Below are 20,073 nucleotides of genomic sequence, written 5' to 3'. Positions count from 1 at the left end.
GAAACATTAGTCAGACCGACTTTTGAAATCAGAGGACCATTTTGTACTTTTATTTACTTATTAGTACCAAGCCTTGAATCACAGAAAAAGATAAGATTTAAATTTCCAAATTTCAATTTCCTTTGTGGGTAACACAATCCTAAATAATAAATTATTACTCAGTTTAATTCATTCATAAAAATTAGAGACCAGTTGTTTCAAAGATGACGCATGATATACAGGCATAGTATGCTGCAATATCTAAGAAATAAATTGGGGAATTTTGGATAATAGTTATCAAAAGAGATGGGAAATGTCTGGGCATGTTTAATAGTAAAGTAAAATAGGAATGTTTACAAAAATAGAACCGTATTAAAAAAAAAAGTACAGTTGGTCCCAGAGTGGCTGTGGGCCTGGGAGGTTTCTCAGAAAGGAGATAGATAGATGAATAGACAGACAGACAGACCCTGGCAAAGACAGAAAGCCACAGAAATGCAGCAGTATACTATCATCAAACAGTCATTTTAAGAGAAACAAGGTGTAGGAGGGAGGAGGCTAAAAGTGCACACAGCAGTGATGGGTACGGGAGAAGTTGAGGCCTCTCCTCTCAGGGACTGTGCATCAGCAAGGCATCTTTTTAAAGAGATCGCTGATATGACAATAGTTCTCTCTCCCTCCCTCCCTGCCCTCTCCTTCCCTCTCTCCTTCCCTCCTTCCCTCCCTCCCTTCCTGCTTCTCTCTCTGTCTCTGTCTCTCTCTCTCCCTGCTCTCTCTCTCTCCTGTTATTCTCTCTTGCTCTCCTTCTCCCAATCCAACTGACATGCCAAATGCTTCATGAAGAGATAGGAGCAAGTATGAAGGCACTTCATGCTGGAGACTGGCCAGTAAGAGCCTCTAGAGCAGGGGTTCTCAAGCAGGGGTCATGGCTCCTTTGTGCAGAGGTTCTCAATCTTCCTAACTTTGTAGCCCTTTAATACAGTTCCTCATGTTGCAGTGACCATGAACCATACAATGTATTTTGTTGCTACTTCATAAGTATAATTTTGCTACTGTTATGGATCATAATGTAAAACTTGTGTTTTCCAATAATCTTAGAGAACTCCTGTGAAGGGATCATTGGACCCACAAAAGGGTCACAGCCACTGCCTTTGGGGTGTCCCCAGAGTCAAACTGGTACCTATCTTTATCTTTCCCTGGCAAATCTTAAACGTCCATCAGGAAGAGATTCATTTAAAATACCATTCTCTAGGTGAACAGAACCCAGACAACTCCAACAGCCTGATCGGTGAATGTTTGTGATTTCCTACAACCAGAACTATTCCCCTTTTCTTGATTCCTTTTCTTCCAATGAATACTTTTTCTGAGTGTTTGAAGTCTGAGAAAACAAGACATTGTTTTACATATTTGAAAGAAACATGAAAAAACAAAACCACACTGTATGTCAACAGAGGCCATAGAGCTGCATGAAATAATTCTAAGACATTTCTTCTCTCATGTTTCATATTAAATGTTTCAAACTTCTGTGCATATTTGCATTTATTGTAGGTTTAACATACTTTACAAATGTTTACCTTCTTAAATCATTTGCTTTTCCCAAGTAAGGCCATCTCTTCTTCTAATGAATTGATAGAGTAGTGTATATTAAGCCCTCTGGGTGTCTTAATTTCTGGTAACATCTTTCCTTGCCATTTTCTGAAACCTGTCTGCTATCATTCTGCTCTGTCCTTTGTGTTTTTCTTTAACCCAGTCAATACCACAGAAATAATGAAGTTTCATTAGTTCTGGTCTCCAGTCCACCCTCAGAGTACCAAGCACCAAAGTACCAAACTGGCAATGAAGTTCTGCTATTTTAATCTTTCCTTGGTGACAAAAAAAAAAAACAAAAAAACAAAAAAAAAAACAAAAAAAAAAAACAAAAAAAAACAAACAAAAAACAAAAACAAAACAAAACAAAAAAACCAAAAAACCAAAAAAACAAAAAAAAAACAAAAAACAAATTCCCGAATCCACCTCAGTGCTAAGGAAGAGAACCTCACCTTCCAGAGTGGAACGTTTGACGTTAGGGTCTCACTCTAGTTATTTATTTTACTGTCACAGAGAAGAGTAGAACTTGTAATACAGACAGCTCATGTGCATGCACAACATGGTAGTAGTAGTTTGAAATAAAATTGTGTGATTGTTGTGCCATTGGACAGAAAGTTTTTTTTGGGGGGGGGGGTTGGTTTTGTTTTTGTCTGTCCTCCCACCTTTTAAAAATTCTTTGCACCAATGCTGAACTGTTTTTGCAGAACAGATTTGGTCTTCTTGAAAGTTTCTGTCTCTATTGTTGATTGATTTAGTTGTTTCCCTGTGCAATAGGCATCTATGGCTTTATTCATTGATTATTATCCCCAAATCTTTATTGTCAACTGCTTCTCCTCTTTCTTAGAAGCTACTGAATTCATATAATCATGTCTGTAGCTGTTTGGCCCACTGAATAGAATTGTGTTCTACTGCTTGTGGTCTTAAGCCTATCTAAGATATGCTATTAAAAATAATGTATTGTCTTTCCCCTTGAGGTGATTCATGAGGATGAAAATCCTGTAATCATGAAAAATTTAAAAATTAGTTAAGCTTAATTTATGTAAATGTGGTAAAAATCCTACAGGATACTTTTAAGAAATCATTTTCTTTCATTTATATATATATAATTAAGATAGTAATGAGTTAAGGGTAATTTCCTCTGCTTTTAGGCAATGTATGTCATGTGTTGGAAGAGATCCCTGTGCATCCTTGTCTGCTGTGCCACACAGAGACTCCAGCCCACAGCACCACAGGCTTGCCCATGCTCCGCACGGCCCACCCCAGCCAATGACCTCCTCAAGCTTAAGTGAAGAAAGTAGTGCATAACAAGTATAACAAGTGTGCCTTCAAGAAAGATGAGTAGACTTCTTACATAATAAAAGTATAAAAAAGTAATGATAAAGAACTCTATAGGATTTACAGTTGAGTGAAAGGAACTAATATGCTTTCTATGTAAATAACATCAGAAGCCAAATACAATGACATGAAAATTGGATCTTAGACATGTACCTAAGCCTCATACAGCAAAGAGCTATGGTTCCCATGATTAAAAGATAGAATCATGTGACTTTAAGAATAGTGTATGACTTTAAAGGAAAGTCTTGCATCACTAGCTGAGTGGCTCTTCTGGCTTTTCTGTCTTTGGTGCTCTTATTTAAATATTTCAGAAATCTGTATAAGCTTGCATTTTTAAGTATAAGTTGTATTTACAAATTTTTTATTTTTAATATTTTTTATTTATTTTATTTTTTACAGTACTTATTTATTTTTTACAGTAATTATTATTACAGTCCACTGTAGCTGTCTTCAGACACACCAGAAGAGGGCATCGGTCACATTACAGATGGTTCTGAGCCACCATATGGTTGCTAGGAATTGAACTCAGGACCTCTGGAAGTGCAGTCAGTGCTCTTAAGTGCTCCAGCCTCGTATTTACAAATTTTTATCTTCTTGAATTCATGAGCTTTTTCACAAGACCACGTGCTCCTTACTTATCCATGAGGTTGTGCCTTCTGAGGCCTCTGGGCACCTAAATTTCATGTTACAAGCTGAAAATGTCCTTTATCATTTGCTAAATCTTGCTGACCATTGTCCTGTTTCCATGCTGGTAAATAGCAGGTTGTGAGCTGCATTGAGACACTGATGTAGGGAAGGACTCTAGCCCTCTTTCAAAGCACTGACATGCCTGTCCTTAACATGTGTCTCTTTCTGGAGAACACAGATTCATTTAATGACATTAGTATTCATACAATAGCATTTTACTTATTGTACTGTGGAAAACCAGTAAAGGTCACTATCTCATGTGGACATTAGATCATGTTATAATCTAACTTGGTGCAGATAGTCTACATAGATGCAAGACACTGTCATGAGGTGTAATCTAAAGTACAATTTAGACTTTGTTGTGTCTGCCAGTTGGTGTCCCTTAAAAAAGATGGTCTTGTGTGTTTCTCTTCCCCTTTTCACCTTTTAAAAGTGATTTGTTCCTACCCTGAGCTTTTTATTAGGTTATTTTCTTTCCAATTCTGTCTCCATGGTCATCTAACTTACAGCTTTCTTTTTTTTTTTCCCTGAGACAGGGTTTGTCTGTATAGTCCCGGCTGTCCTGGAACTCACTCTTGTAGACCAGGCTGGCCTTGAACTCAGAAATTCCCCTGCCTCTGCCTCCCAGAGTGCTGGGATTACAGGCATACGCCACCACCGCCCGGCTAACTTACAGCTTTCTATGTGGTCATTTTCAGTGGCCGTTTTCCTCAACCATTTCCCAAGATTACTGCTGTTTCTTTTAGAAGAAGCAGAATCATTTTTATAGTTTATAATTTGTTAATATCATTTAGCATTATGCCATATAATTATAAACTGCCCTATATAATGTGAAGTAAAATTAAGCATTTTTTCCATTTGATCATGTTTGATAATTAAGGTTCTCAATAACTTAGGTTTGCCTACTAGCTATTTACTGACAAACAAAACAAAAAAGGGCTTAAATGTAGTGTTTGGGCTAAAAATTTTTAGGTAGGGTAAGGTAATTTCTTTTGCATGAGGCATCCTTTCTGATGGATTTTTTATTATTATTTTTATTCATATGAGTACACTGCAACTGTCATCAGACACACCAGAAGAAAGTGTCATTATGGATGGCACCTTTACAGGTAAGCCACCATGTGCTTGCTCGGAATTGAACTCAAGACCTCTAGAAGAGCAATCAGTGCTCTTAACCACTGAGCCATCTCTCCAGCTCCATCCTTTGTGATATTAAAAGTCACATAATTCTCTCTTTTTTTAAATTTAACAAATATATGCTGGTTGTAATCAGCACTGTAACCAATACTAAGTTAAGAATGTTGGTTCACAATCTTCTACTCTAGACAAAAGTAAAATCTTTTTATTTCTTATCTATAGCTAATAATGGTGTGAGTAGCAGAGTATACATGTAGATATGTATTATTTTAATTGGCAAATATTAAGTAGTTGTTCCTTTTTCTTCATCTGTATGCTGAAATATGTAAAGACAGAGTCATTTTGCAAACAAGCATTCCAAACATGAAACATTCCACATTCTCATCTTCAAAAATATCTAAAGAACAAAACTAAAGAAAAAGTATGACGGAAGTTCCTATACCCGGAGCAGCCTGCTGCCAAGACAGCGAAGGAAGTAGACCATGGACACAGTGGACCCAGAGCATGCTGTCTTAAGGAAATCATTAAAGATCACAAAGTGATAATTTGCATAGTTCTTAGAAAACATAAAAACAATGTTAGTTCTAAGGAAGAACGACTACCTCATATCTCTAAGGGAAAAGAAAGATTGAATGTAACTCCATTTTACAAAACAGTACATTTTCTTTGAGAGAAAAGATGTGCTAGCCCATGTCTGCAGTGCTATAGAGTGGCCAGATAAGGAGATCTTATCAGGACAGCTTTGTTCATGTCCTGGGCCTCATACACAACCTCAGTCCAAACTGAATCCTTCTCTACTGACCATTAAAGATGTAAGTGAAAATAAACTACACTATGAATATAACAAACCAGAAATTAATAAGCCTTGTAAACAAATGAAAATTCTTATAAAATAAACAATAATTATAATAATAAAATGGGATCATGGTAAAAGACTAGCTACAGCTGAAATAAAAGGAACTGCTTGTTATGCAAATGAGTACAACATAAAACACAACATAATTAACTATACATTTGATATTAGACGTGTGCCAATGTGTGGTAAATCATAAACGCAGTGGCTCCCATATACAAAGAAATAAATCCTGTGACTATAAAACACCTTGTGATCATACTTGCCAGCATTGGGATCCATGGGTCTTCTGCCTCTGATGTTTAAAATGAAATATCTCACAATTGTGTAGGTTTGCATTTTAAAGTATGTCTTCAAAAATATTCATATTCTTGAATCCATGTACCTTTTCCTGGTAAGCCCACCTCCCACTACTCTATTTATTCTGATCTGTCTTTCAAGTCCTGTAAATCCTCAGATTTCATATGAGAAACTGAAGAAAATGTCCTGACATGTGTCTGGCTATTATTTCACTCTGTCAGGAGTGGGGGACTAATTTTAGGAAAGATTCCTGCTATTTATATGTTTTTCCTGTTATCATTATGCATTTATAATAATCAATAAGTAACAGCACACCCCTTTGGAGCAGATCTCTGCAGATCCACGAAGTCTTATAATGATGCTATATAGACAAATAGATGACTTTAGTTTTAATGATGATCCTATAAGAGTTCCTAAAATTATATCTGTGATTATTAAGCTCTTTAATAGTGGAACTTCTATTAGGTCCTTTTCTGATAGTTACAACTAAAATGAGAACTCTGCCAGTCTCCCAAGAGTCACCAGTTAATTGCTCTTAGATGGCAATCAGACTTTCTCCTACTCAGCACATTCCAAGAGGTTGTAAAACAGTTAACCTGCCTGCTGGTTGTGGTGTACACATGCCTGAAATCCCAGCACTTGGGAGGCAGAGGCAGGCAGATTTCTGAGTTCGAGGCCAGCCTGGTCTACAAAGTGAGTCCAGGACAGCCAGGTCTACACAGAGAAACCCGGTCTCGAAAAAACAAAAAAAAACAAAACAAAACAAAAAACAGTTAACCAAAGGTCATGAAAAGGGAAGTTGGATATATAATAGGTGTTAGAAGATAAAATATTGACTGGGTTTATCTATACAAAACTTCACTTATAATGTAGAGAAGACAAATAATAGATGTCTAGCTAGATAATTTCTCCTAATGGATATGCATGTAAATATTCTCTGTTGTAAACTTCTATTTCAATTTATGATGGTATTTTGAGTGAACTTGTGATGAACTTTATAACATGTGTTCATGTATTCTGAAAGATGTTTAAGGGCTGAGGACAAGAGAAGTCAGGGCAGAAGAGTTTAGGAGAGGAACAGAGCTGAGAGAAGAACTGAACTAAGGAGAAGTTTTTAGTCAGAAGAGAACAAGATTAGGTGAATCCAGAGTGGAATAACTTAGAAACTATAGGTAACGTAAATAACTAAGAGAACAATGTGTAGGATGCAGAGGGAAAGAGGAAAAAAGATGTTGCGGAAAGCAGAAGGAACAGGCAGTCTTCTTACCGTGGGACAGGACAGGTCCCATTAAGAGAAACAAAGCCTTTTTCTTACAAATATGGATTTGATTCATTTAGCATTGAAAAGGTGGAAACTTTTTCTTTCTCGATGTAATAAATACTGGAGTCCATTTTTCATCCAGAATGAGTGAGTTCTTTCTGCACTGGTGCTGGTCTTTTGCTCCATATGCATATGTAAGTATGGATGTGTGTGTAAGTATGTAATTGTGAGAATGTATGCATGTATGTGTATAAGTATGAATTGTGAGAATGCATGCAAGCTGGGCCCAGATTACTTCATGAAAATATGTATGGAGCTGTATGTATGAATTTCTGTGAGATTATGCATATTCACTTATGTAAAAGTTTTTCTTTCTGCAAGTGTTATTCTCTTCTCCTGGCTCAATAGAAGTTTACTGCTCCTCACTTCACCCTAGACTGACAAGCAAAAGGCATCTGGACAATGGGGAAAAGGCTCTAGCTACTAATCCTTTAATCTCCTGCTGTTTTTGGGTGAAGTGCTAAGTGCCTGAGACTGCAGTCTCTGGCTTCAGAGGAACACAAAGGGCAGATCTACATTAGCATAGTAACTTAGACTTAGATAAATAAACCTTTTATTATACAGCACCCCTAAATTTTTGATGCTCTTCCCCCCTCCACTACCTCAAAAAAAAAAAAAAAAACCAAGAAGAAAAAAAAACACCTCTGCTGGGACTGACTCCAGGCTCTCTCTCTCTCTCTCTCTCTCTCTCTCTCTCTCTCTCTCTCTCTCTCTCTCTCTCTCTCTCTCTCTCTCTCTCCTCTGTCTCTCTTCCTCTCTCCCTCCCTCCCTCTCTCCCTCCCTCCCTCCTTAAATTCCAGATGCTTGATTGTTTGATCCCCTGTCATGAGAAACCAAAATGACACTGGGTGGTGTGCAGGTGAGCAGAGAACCAGAGCCCTCCCCACTAGAGTAGCACACTGTCTCACAAGCTCTAAGCTATTTGTTTATCTGACACTTCTAGACTCTTGGAATCATTTCAGGATCTCTCCTCCTCTTATTACTGCTCCCCTGCACATTGATCTCTCCAAGCCAGGAACAAAGGGTCTACAAGGGCAGAAAGAATGTATGTACTCCCATCACCAATGACATCCCAGCAGTTCCTTTCACACCACTAGACTGTCTACCTGTTTGCTTTATTCCAAGGGGCCAGAGAGACCTCAATTGAGAATCTCCACGAGGTTCCCAATTTTCTCTCTGACTGCATCTGATGCCTGGCTGACCCTTGGGAGGACCAAAGGAAGAAGGCTGGCTTGCAGATGATGGCATGAGCCTTTGAAGGCAGAGAAGACAAGGTCAGTCCCTCTAACCACTCTGATTATCATCATCACTTCTCTCTAGCTCCCTCTGCCCCCTTCCTCTCCCTCTCTCTCTCCAAGCCAGGCCACCCAGTATTGCCTTACTTTGTTTCTTTACTTGTTTCCTTAATTCAAGGTTAATTATATCTATTTATTTTTCTCTTCATTTCATTAGTTGAGGGTGCTTAGCCCTTGAGACCAGTACCTATATCAGGCCTGCCTCCAGGTCATAGAGCTCTGCCTGTCTCCATCTACTGTGTCATGTGATTAAAGACACACAGCACCATACTTTTTTCATTGTACATGTAGTTTAATTTCAAATTTTATTCATGAGAGAGAGAGAGAGAGAGAGAGAGAGAGAGAGAGAGAGAGAGAATAAGAATTGTAGGCTACACTTCAATTCTTCAGTAACTGTGTGACCACAGGCCATGTTTAACTTTCTGTAAGATAAAGCACAATGGTACTGATTATATAACACTGCAGACTTCCATTAAGCAAGCTGATTTTCACAACTCCTCTCTGTCTTTTAAAAATTTGACTCGACGACAACACCAGGGCTCCAAAGATGATTGTTTCTTTCATTTTCTTCTTCTTGATGTTCTCTTTTTGTTAGAAGTCAGAGTCAAGGTAAAACAGGAAAAAAATGACCCAAAGTGATTAGTGTGTCACCCTCTGAGTTCTTTGTCCTTTCTTTTTTGTCTTTGCTGTTCTCTGTGCTTGCTATCCTCTAGATGATAGGGATGTAAATCCAATTTACATGTGGTGACTTGTAAGGAGGCTCTACTGATCTAGAGAGTACCCTTGAAATAAAATGAGAATCAAAACAAGAACTTGTAATAAAATATATAGACAAAATACAATTTCTATTATTAACCCCCCCAAAAAAACACAGCAACACTTTACTGACTAGACAAGTTCCTTTTCTGCACATCAATTATCTCCCCAATAGCTAGGTAGTGTGCAAGTCTGTCCTAGTTTGACTATCAAGGTTAAGAAAAGTGAACCATCATCAATACTAGTTAGTCTTACATATATTAAAGGACAATGAGTTGTAAAACATTCACACTAAAATTATGACTGATTTCATGCTGAAAACTGTCCATTGGAAAGACATAGGTCAGAATTTAAGAGCACTGGCTGCTCTTCCATTCCCAGGCCAACTGACACCCTTCTCATAGCCTCTGTGGCCACCAAGCTTTCTCAAATAGTTTGCAGACCAACAGACATGGCAACCCCCCTCACACATACAGGGAGATGTAGTTAGGTGTGTGTGGCAGGTATAGGTGTTGAGAAGTGTACAGTGCAAGAAGGAAAATGGGCTGTACCATATTTAGGGTACGACCTGTAGATCAAGAGGAAGGACCATCTTCTCTGAGATTGATCTATCCCTTGGGAAGAAGGACAGTCAGCCCAGATGTGCTGGTATGTATTCCTGGTTCTTTATCAAAAAGACTTTGACTCTGACCTTGCTTCTGATTCCCCAGTGCAGGTTAGGAATCCAGCACAGATAGAAAGCGAAACCACACCAAGGAAACCAGCATGCAGGAAAAAAACAAACCAGAAAACATGTTATGTTGGATGCAACAAAGCAAGCTCACATTCACAAATCTGTGAGCCTAAGACTCATCCCTGGCTGAAAGGAGAGAACTGAGTGTAGCACACACACAGAGTTGGTCATCTCTGAGTCCATACTCACCCAGGCCCGATGTTCACGTCACTAGGCCACAGGCTCTAACACCTCACTTTATTACAGATAATCATGGTGGCTCAAGCCTTTAATCTCAGCAATCAGATCTCCACTTTCTGGGTCAGCATGATCTCTGGAGTGAAAAGAAACAGATGAAGAAAAAACTCAATATTTCTTTGTTAAAACAGTTATTGTAAGTTTTAAGGAACATAATAGTTTGACATTAAAAATCTCTAGTTCACTATCACCTTTCTCACATGTCTAAGCCAATGCTTCCTAATGAGTTCTTCCTTCTCCATGACTGTCCCCCATCCCTGGGTGTTGTGTTGTATAGTGAATGTGTGTGTGTGTGTGTGTGTGTGTGTGTGTGTGTGTGTGTGTTCGCACATGAACACAGGACTACCATCACTGGAGGATTAAATATAAACAAACAAGACAGGAAAGCTGGAGGAACTATAGAAATAGCTGAATATTTTCTTTTTTTCTTTTCATAGAAAGAAAAAAGAAAAAAAGAGCTGCCACTGCAGCAACATCTGCCACCACCATCTTCACCACCACCAACAACAAAAGATACTTGTCAATCTCCTTTTATTATAATAATTAAAATTTAAAATTGTGTGTGCTTGTGGGTGATCTATAGCACAACCCTCACAGGAGGATTAAATAAAATTAACTAAGAGATCCAAGGCTATATAATAAAAATGCTAAAACATAGATGATAGACAGACAGATAGACATATAAACAGAGACAGACAGAGATATAGAAGAGCATAAGAAGCCTTCCCCTCGAAAACAAGGAAGGCTGGAGAGAGAGGTCAGCCTCCTTATGTTTATTAAGGCAAAATCAAAAGAAAAAGTGAAATGAAACAAAACAAACCTAGCCGAATATTTTATTTTTCTTCAGATATTAAAAATATTTTTAAAAAGCACACAATCATCCAAAAGGGAGAGAGAGAGAGAGACAGAGACAAAGAGACATAGTGAGAGAGAGAGATGAAAAGATCTATTTTTTTACCACTTTTTATTGTAATAAGAAAGTAATGACTTTAAAAATTAAAGCTGGCCCATCTTACTTTAACACTTATTAATACAATTTATTCTGTTGAGTAAGACAGGGATACCTGGTCAACACCCCCATAATTTAATAAGGAATTTTAAAAAAACAAGAAAACAGCCAGTAAACTGCTTGAACTCATTATGGTTTTTATTATTAAAAAAGAAGGAACAAAATAAAGGTTAATGGTTGTATTTTCTAATTGTTAATAAATAATCATTAAATATTAAAAATCGGTCCACTTTTCTAAAAAAAAAAAAATTGGTCCATCTTATTCACTGTTGTATCATGAGTACTGTACTAAAAACAAATTTTGGTTTTAATAAAAAGGACAACTTGTCAACTAGGAATCAAGGTGACATGGAGAACAGAATACCAACTTCACCATTGCCCTAATACTAGAGACCAAGAGTGATATACACAACAACCAGGCAACTAGCTGACAATCCTCTTAGGAAAAGAAAAGTTAAGGAAAATGGCCAACTTAAACCTCATTTAAATAAAGGAAAAAAAAAGTCCAGATCTGACATCTGGTAGATCTGGGGTGGAGGAAATTATGATCCAGATGGGCAAAAATCTGGCCAACATAGCAACATACTGGGCTGGAGAGATGGCTCAAAGGTTAAGAGCACTGACTGTTCTTCTGAATGTCCTGAGTTCAAATCCCAGGAACCACATAATGGCTCACAACCATCTGTAATGAGATCTGACACCCTCTTCTGGAGCATCTGAGGATAGCTACAGTGTACTTACATATAATAAATAAATAAATCTTTTAAAAAAATAAAATTAAATTAAATAAATAAATAAAAAAACATAGCAAAATACAAGACAGAAGGAGGCAGGGGTGGGGGTGGGTTGCCTTTCCCCTACCCAACATGTACCATATTGTCATCATGCTTTGAGGGAATATAGAGAGTGGAGAAAGTGCCTACTGCCAGAGATCTGCACATCCCATCTAGATGGACACCAAGCCTAGGAAGCTAAGGTTCCCACAATTCTCCAGTGCCCCAGGATGAAACACGGAGATGGGTTGGGGCACAAGAAACATGAGGATCAGGTCCTTCCATGAGCAGACTAGCACCTCTGCCCACAAGACACTGTGTTATTCCCAGCTTGAAGGAACTAGCTATCCATCCCTCCAGGACAAAGAGAAACCTCAAGCGAGGTGTGAGGGCTGGAGACCAGAGAGACATAGGTTTTATCCCTCACCTTCTCCCTTGCCTGCACCTCTGAAAGGATGCTCTTGGCTATGGTAGGATAGGAGTGATAAACGACACTCAGCTCCACCTACAACTCCCCTACCACCGCTAAACTTAAACATGCTTGTACAAGACCAGTGGATAGCAGAAGTGGCAGCCACAGGAAACAGTCCACATGGTTCCTCTGAAGGAGGAGCAGGGGAAGCAGTATTGGTAGCTAGAGAAGACCAGAAAGGGAGACCCCATTGCCACCTTGTACAAAGGTATGTTTAAGAAACTAACCATAAACAATGAAGCAAGGCCTAAACAAGTTCAGAAAGTTACCCCATGATCTACTGACAAAAATCACTAAATCTCAAAATATTCTGAAAACAGATAACAGCTAATAAAAGCCTTAGAAAACTTGAAAAACTCATTTTATATATATAATAAAGTATAAATGTGTGCCTACAATTATGCTTCCCAATACACTGTGTAAGGAGATGATTACAATCAAGAAAGACTAATTCCAGAAAAGAAATCCAGATACCCAGACTCTGTTTTGCCTCATCTGGGTCTTTTATAAAATAATCCCAGTGTTTTATATCTGACAAAACAGGGAACCAAAGTAACTTGGATAAAACCCAACTCTAGATCCTTTCTACTGTGCTATATATCTGTCTTCTGGTAAATGCTTCTCTAAAAGAATGATTTTTTTTAAAAGATTTGTGGTTTTAACAATTTATTCCACAAGGAAACCAATGAGAAAGGATTCCCAATTTCTTTCAAATTATAATGCAAGGTAATAAAAACACATAAAGGTCTTATGAATGTAAAGAGACTAGTTTTCTAAGACAGCTATGAAAATATTTCTTCTAAAAAACAAGTTCACTCAAATGAGGCATTTAGATTCTGGTTCCAAAAGAGGCTGTGTCCTTTCTTAAATCAGGGTTTCCCTAGTCTGTAGCCTTCCCTTGAAAATACTGTTCTCCTGGTGTTATCTCCCAAAGGCTGGGATTAGGTACCACCGTGTCTACCTTTAAATTCTTAAAAATACTGAAGAACACAAACTTCAGTGTCTTCACTGTGACATAAGCCAAATGGCTAATAACTTATTTAGTTAATATGAAAACAATTCACACCATGCTTTACAATCCCAATCTAAATTTATACACAGTAGATTGGGTTTCAGGAAAACACCATCATCCAATTCCAGAAAACATAACTATGCACTGGTCATCTGCTCAGATTTAGATTTTGTTGTGATTCAAGTTGTCACTTGTAGAAGTTTGCACATAGGTCTTCTTCCCAGCCCCATGCTCCCAGAAATAAAACTCAGACTCAAAATATGTATACTTACAAATATGTTGGCCTTATAGCTAGTCTTCTCTGACTAGGCCATAGTGCATTATAACCCACTTACTCAAATCTACTTTCTGACACATGACTACTTACCTGGGCTCAGGTACCATGTGTCAGTCTCGTCACATTTTCCCAGGCAAATATCTCATCCCTGGCTCTATCCCAGAATTCTTTCTGCCTTCTGAATGTTTCATCTTGTATTCTACACTTTCCTATAGGCCATAGTTTTCTTTTAGTACAATACACAAGATATTCTCTCTACAGTCACTAGCATCCTTAAAACCTTCAAATTCAAATTCTTAATTATTCTAATTCTACTTGTACTTCTAAGGTACCAACACCACCAGCAACATCCAGAGGTTACTATGGCTTTTAAACACTCATGTGTACCTGCTTCTCCTTTCAGGATTTTATTTTGGTAATACTGCCACTCCAGCTGGATGTTAGCACCAGGATGAAAAGGTGACCTTCCTGTGCCATGGTTGCTGACAGAGCCACTGTTTTTCCTGTGAGAAAAAAAAATTGAATTGTTTCTCTAAGTACAAAAGGATGTTAAGGTCATGTAATAGAATTTTTTCATGCAATTTTAATTATATAATATTTGTTCTTTAATCACTTATGCATTGAATCTTAAAAAGCATCACCATATAACATCACCTAATTTTTTTTAAGACAGGGTCTTCTGAAATTCTCTATGTAGACAACGCTGGCCAAGAACTCACTGATGTTCACCTGATAGGATTAAAAGCATGCACCACGCATGGCTCCAGCAATGTTTCTGATAAACCGACTCAATCTAAAATCAGCAGAGTCAGTTTTCCATGGCTTTTCATTTCTTACAATGAAAAGCAGACAACTCAGATCCCAGGCTCAAATTGTAGGAGTAGACAACAAAACAAAAACTATAAACAGACTTTTACAATTCGGATATAAATACGTTTATCCTCCCATTTTATTTTTTTTAATTTGATAGCAATAGAAACAAACTGGAGATTCATGCACAGCAATGAAAATCTGATGTTTAACATATAACCAAATGTGAATTTCAGACCCCCAGATTTTGCTTTGGTTAAGAACATTACTTTAATGTATCATTTCCTTTCATGTATAAAATGATAAGACAACAATAATGTTGTAAAATTGATGTGTAAGTAAAACACCACAGGCTTAGAGGGCAGGAGACTCAGAACAAAGAAACACATAACACAGAAAGTCTTCTTGCCTCTTCATATAAACTAGAAAAAAGAACAATTTACTAGAAGGTAAGTTGTCCCAAGGTTAAAACTAATTCTTTCAAATTCAAAATAATACTTTTCAGAGCTAAGTCACAACTACCTAGGACAAAAATAAAGCCTTGTTGGGAATCTAGAATTTTCTAGGATTTTCACATAAGAGAAAAACTGACTTTAAAAAGAAAACACTAGTGTAGCTATCTTGTCAAGAAAGAACTAAGGAAACATCCTAAATAAATGTTTCAATACTAGTAAGTAGTACACACATAAACCTAAAATTTCATTTAAAAAAAAAAAAAGCAAGACTGCCCAGATGACTGACCTCTAGAATATAAAATTATCAAAACCCAAAGGTTAGTATGTTTACCTACATTCATGGAGGAGAGTTACTTCAACAGAAGAACAGAAAGTCTGAAGACACAGGATAATAGAAAATTCCCCTTAACAAACAATAAAAAGATATGAAAAATATCCAGAAAATATCCTCATCTATTTGAGATAATACAGTCCTCAATTTAAGATACTCTTCTCTGTATATTTCAGCTTACACCAAGCAGTAGTTTTCTAATTTTCCTACACTTGTGAATATAGGCTCCAGCCAATTTGAACAAAGGAATAGATTTAACTAAGAAAAATCAAAATACATTCCAAAGAATACATTGTTATCAATTCACACACACACACACACACACACACACACACACACACATTGATATGTATCAACTTTCTTAAAACAAACAAGAATACAGACCTTTGAGATCTGTTATATTTCTTATAGCCCCTGAGACAAAGAAGCCATCAATATCAACATGTCTTACAGAGCTCTGCTGTCTGGGCCAGTTCAATTTGCCTAAAAGGAAAAAAGAACATTCAAACCCAAACTAATACTTATCATTTAAAACAGATTAGTTAATTTTAGAAATCACATTCAAGAAGAATGGTATCATAACATAATATAGAATATACTATGGACTGTATACCACCTTAATAGATGAATTTCAGTTTCTCTAGTTATCTGATAGAATTTTAAATCACTTCTAACAACACCATGGTATTCTTTCTTATTCTATTTTCTAATTGTTTTCTTTTAAAATTTAATTTTACAAGATAAATTTGATTATTTGTAACAATTTTGGTATGTGTAGTTTCACATACTTAGCTTTAATAAGCTCCATTCTGCACAACTCTACAAACTTTATTTAATGAAACAACAATAACAATGGCTACTGCCTCCCAGTGTTCCTTATAAGTATTAAAACAAAGAGGTTTACAGGGGGATAGATTAATTCTCACAGCACTATGGAAAACATTACTACCACCCCCACCTTTTATAGACTAGTAATTTAAGTCCCACAGCTGATGAATGCCCAAATTACAATTTAACTCCAGTCTGCTTGATTTCCAACTTTTTAGGCTATCATACTACTCTTCTAATTAGACATATTTCAAAAAGTCCACAGAAAAAAACAAAAATCTACATACAAAGGGAATTTTTCTTTCACCATTAGATGTTACTAGTTCTGCAGCACGTTTATTGCATTTATGGAGCTGAAAGTTAATATTATCTCGTAAGGCCAATTACTGACTTAGAAAAACCAGAGATTGTTTATAAGGATTATTATAATCCAACTATTAGGATAATATTACTTTATAATAATTTTATTACAAATACCCCTCATGGTGTTCCAAAATATAATAGTACAGGTCCTAAATCTAAGAATCTAAACTCTAAGAACTTTCTAAGCTTATACCAAGTTCTGATTTCAAAGAATATGCTTGCGTATCAGCTTTAAACAACAAAACAAAACAAAATAAAAAACTTACTCCGGAACAACTGAGCCACTTCACGTACTAACTGTGAGGGGATTGTCTAGTCCCACTAGGTGCAAGGCACTGGACCTTTCTCCTTGCTGCTTTTAAGCAGATGTATGCTGGGCATCACTGATTCCTGTCGTTCCTCTTGCAGAGAGGAAATAGGCAAGAAAGGCAAACACCCATGCATGCTCCTGTCGCAGAAAGTGGCAGAGCAAGGACTCAGATCCAGGTTACACTAAATCAAACTCTTGCCATCCTCTATGTAAATTTCACTAATCACAATCTTTCTTTTGTAGAACAAGGTATCAAACTCAGGGCCTTGAACATGTAAGGCAAACAACAATCACAATTCTACTGTTCAAAGTACTATGAAACAGAAGGTAAACAACCTAAAAAATGTTAAATATTTAAGGGGTACAGAAGATTTAAATGAAATGCCTATCACATGGTTTCTTACAACATATAAATTTAAAAATTTACTCCCATTCATTGACCTAACTCATAATAGTATTCTAAAGCTTTCAAGATCAAGTGACCTTTGGTTTAAAAAAACCAAGAGACAAATAACAGATGGCATTATTATGAAATATTCCAAACTACTGACTAAAAGCCTATTTAGATATACAAACAAATAACATAAGAGCAACAAACATTCACATAGAAAGACCCTGCAACTTTCTAAAACCCCATTAGCATCTCCCTCTTTATGCCTCCCTTTCCACAGTTATAAAGATTACTATCATATAATCTTGAACCTTACTTTTTGCCCACAAAAAAAAAAAAAGAGACCAAAACCTTTGTCAAAATAACTGAACTAGAATCTAGTTTAAGTAACAACTATCACAAAACAGCTTCCTGTTGGATTTGGATGACAAGTGTGAGCCACACACAGAAATGAGACAATCTACATAGATGTTAAAACAATCTCCCTAAGTTTACCACATAGTTACAACAGTTCTATTTCAATGTTAATTTTTAAGAGTGCATTATTGAAACAGCCTTCTAGAAAATCTCAATTACCGTTACCAATCAGCATCATTCTCACAGGAGATTAGGAACGGAATATAAAATGTCACGTTTATACAGCTCATAAATTCAGCTGTTTATAAAGTCCCCATGAAGAAGGAAAGCTTGGAATCCCAGTGCACACAGCACTGAAATGACCTGACATTTTGAGGTAGCCACAGTTAAGTTTAATGGGAAACATAGTAGCAAAGTTTTCAGTTATAGTTACTGTAACTTATATAACCTAACATTCCTAGAGGATTTTTATATTAAGAAGTTTGGAATCATTAGAATACCAGTAAGAACATCAGAATGAAAGCATCAAATAGAACTGTTTTGAAGAAAACAATTTTAGTACCTACCTGTGTCAGGTACAAGGGAAGACCAGCCTGTTTTTATTTTGTTCCAAATCAGAGGAAGCTTGCCTGTTAAGATAAAGGATTGAGCAGGAAGTGAAGATCCACTTAAATATATTTAAAGTGCAAATTTACTAGGTATCACCAAACACCTAGAAGTCAACAAAATGATGTATTTAAAAAAAAAATCAAGCCAGGTGCAAGACTTAAACCACAGCACTCAGAGACTGAGGGCAGGCAGATCTCTGTGAGTTCGAGGGTAACCTGGTCTACAAAGTGAGTTCCAGGACAGTCAGGGCTATACAGAAAACCCTGACTCAAAACCAAAACAAAATTCTGACAGTTAGCTTTAGTGTTGAACCATTATGACTCTAGATATCAATAGTAGCATATCCGACAAACAAATATGCATGTATTACTGGCAAGAAAATACACTGTTAACAAAACATGTCTATGCTGCTACAGCAGACTAGACAAAGGCATATTTGGAAAACAGCTGTGTAAGAAATATAGTAAAACACACATTTAAATAACTAACACTATTTGGATTTGTATTAAAGAGTCAGACCACACAAGCAGACCATCATGTACTTAGGTGATGCCATGTGAACCTTCTCTCTATTTTAATTGGCCAATCAAAGGTTAGAGTCTATGATTGGGTAGTGGAGGGGAAAGGTGGGACTGGAGGCACAAAAGGGGGAGCAGGTAGAGGAAGAAAAAGAGAGAAGGAAGAGGAGAGGAGGAAGCCACTATGGACCACGTGGATGGGAGAAAGCACAAATCTTAGTGATTGGGAAGTAAGTATTTTGCCAATGAAGACATATGACTTATAATTAAAATATTTGGATTATGTGTCATTTATATGGGCTCTATGGGTTGGAAATTTTAGCAACAAATTTGTGCACCTTATATCCAGCTTAGAACTGAACTAAATTGAGAGGAAAATCCAGCCCCCTATATCCTAAACAACCAGAGGTAACAATGCAGCCCTGAGCTTGGCCACAAGGTGGCGCCAATGTCACAGCACAGTTGGGGTTCCCTGAGCCTGAGAAAAATTCAAGGACCCAAAATCAATGCTGCCTGAAAAGCAACATTCACAGCTGAAGATCAGCAATTGAACAACAGCTATCTTTCCAAAACTTTCTTCACAGACACAGCAGACTGATCTAGGCATTTCAGCCGCAAGCTAAACTTCCCCTGCAGCTTTCGAATTTCCAATATCCCCCCACCACACTTCTAAACAGGGCACAGGACAGACAAACCAGCTCTCCCAAATGCTTACACTGCAGGCTGCCTAATATCAACACACATGCTGAAGGCTATAGGCCAGACAAAAGATCCAGAGGGCAAAAAAACACAAAAGCCAAGGATCTTTGTGCGGTCAGCCCCTCCCTACTAATAAAAGACCATTAATAAATACTAGTAAAGACTAATAAAAAGACCAATAATAAATACTAATAAAAAACTAATAATAAAAGAACCACAATTTTCTAAATCCAACACCAGAGGGAAACAAACATACCAAATAATAAGACCAAATAATAAGAAATAAATAGTAATTACTGCAATTGTTTGATCATTCATTTCCTCCCACATGAATAAGGTGCTACAGAGAATTAAGGAGTTTCTTAACTAGTGATTATAAAGAGCAATGATATTTTTAAACAATTTTTTGTTTCTCAGAGTATATGTGACCGAAGTCTAGAAATTAAATTTGCCAAGGTACATTGAAGAAAATTTTGCATTTTCTAGAGACTAACTCTAAAACCTGTACTACGATAGACTCTGAAGTAACACTTTACCAGCAAAACTTGTAATTATAAACAATATGATCTAACCTCATTAAGCAAAGCAAATATTTTGATTGATTAGTACTTAGTTTTAACTCAACAAACCTGTCCCTAATAG

The 20,073-nt window shown here is 36.9% G+C and overlaps 1 long non-coding RNA gene across 1 annotated transcript; it reads right to left on the bottom strand.

The window, feature by feature from the left end:
• Positions 1 to 8,777: 8,777 nt before the first annotated feature.
• On the bottom strand, positions 8,778 to 10,160 carry LOC127695226 (uncharacterized). The gene is made up of 2 exons (XR_007979921.1): positions 9,816 to 10,160; positions 8,778 to 9,273 (listed from the first exon to the last, which is right to left on the bottom strand). It is a non-coding gene; the product is annotated as an uncharacterized LOC127695226 (long non-coding RNA).
• Positions 10,161 to 20,073: the final 9,913 nt, after the last annotated feature.

The sequence above is a fragment of the Apodemus sylvaticus genome, chromosome 10 (genome assembly GCF_947179515.1).
Source record: "Apodemus sylvaticus chromosome 10, mApoSyl1.1, whole genome shotgun sequence".
Classification (NCBI taxonomy): Eukaryota; Metazoa; Chordata; class Mammalia; order Rodentia; family Muridae; genus Apodemus; species Apodemus sylvaticus.
This window is presented reverse-complemented; position numbering and strand designations above follow the sequence as displayed.